This window comes from Chrysoperla carnea, chromosome X (genome assembly GCF_905475395.1).
Source record: "Chrysoperla carnea chromosome X, inChrCarn1.1, whole genome shotgun sequence".
Classification (NCBI taxonomy): Eukaryota; Metazoa; Arthropoda; class Insecta; order Neuroptera; family Chrysopidae; genus Chrysoperla; species Chrysoperla carnea.
This window is the reverse complement of record NC_058342.1, coordinates 646,606-647,863: the sequence shown is the minus strand read 5'-3', so window position 1 is coordinate 647,863 and position 1,258 is coordinate 646,606. Positions and strand designations below refer to the sequence as shown.

The window sequence follows — 1,258 nt, the reverse complement described above, 5'->3', positions numbered from 1 at the left end:
AAAATTTTATTACAAATAAAATATTCCATAACAAAATATTAATATATAATATTTTTGTTTTTCTTCTTTATTTAATATTTTAAATATATTATTAATATAAATTATTATTAACATTATTAGTAACATAAAGTATTATAATATTATATATAAATGATAAAAATAATATTGAATTATTAATTTAAAAATGTCGACAAATAATAAAAAATATATAAATTTTAAATGTTATTAAAACATTTTATATTTATTTTTTTCTAATATTTGGCGTAAAACATTCATATATAAATAATTTTACAATTCTTTTATAAAAATTTTATATATCAATTTAATTAAATATGAAAAAATAAATTTTCTTTTTTAATTATTGATAAATTTCTTTTTCATAAAAAAAATTTTATGTAAAATAATCTTTTATTATATTATAATATAATGTATACGACCCTCAGCCAGATGTGGTCCGGGAACAGTATCCAAGGACCGCAATGTGCGTTCGAAATGTCAATGTTCATGTGTCCTGCAGTTTACAAGTTGACGCGCAATTAACTGCGTTCTTCATCGACCCACGAGCCAAGTGATCCACCGTCCAGGGCAATCTTTTTAAATTTTAAATGTAAGTATTATTACTAATAATAATCTTTATTTTTAAAATAAAAAATAAAATTATTAATTTATATATCTTTATAAATTCTTTTAAAATAAAAAATTTTTCTAGAAAATTAAATATATATTTTATTTTAAATATATATATATATAAAAAATTAAAGAGATTATGGTATTAATAAATATATACATAACATTTTTGATATTTTTGTTAGTGCTAGCTAGATTTAACAATTAATATTTGGTATATTTTATAGAAATGTATTTTTTTTTATTAATTATTTTTTACATAAATATATATAATATTAATATGGTACAAAACAAATGGGTTTGTTTTCAACATAATAATTTGTAATAAAAAAAAAGAAATATCAAGGCAAAATATAAAGAAATTTAAATTAAAATAAATTTTATTCTTTAAAAAAATTTAACTTGTGTTTTCTTTATTTTTATTATATAACATAGAAAAATAAAAATATAGATTGTATCAATTAATCTTATATTATTTTTCTTAATAGAGGTTATATATATATATAAACAAATAATTTCAAATATTTTATATATAATAAAAATATTATTAATATTTATATAATATTCTCTATATTATATATAGATATATTATGTGCATAGAAAAAGTTTGGCGTATTACTTTAATATGCTA

At 15.7% G+C, this 1,258-nt stretch overlaps 1 pseudogene; it reads right to left on the bottom strand.

The window, feature by feature from the left end:
- Positions 1–433: 433 nt before the first annotated feature.
- LOC123303149 lies at positions 434–588 on the bottom strand (annotated as a pseudogene).
- Positions 589–1,258: the final 670 nt, after the last annotated feature.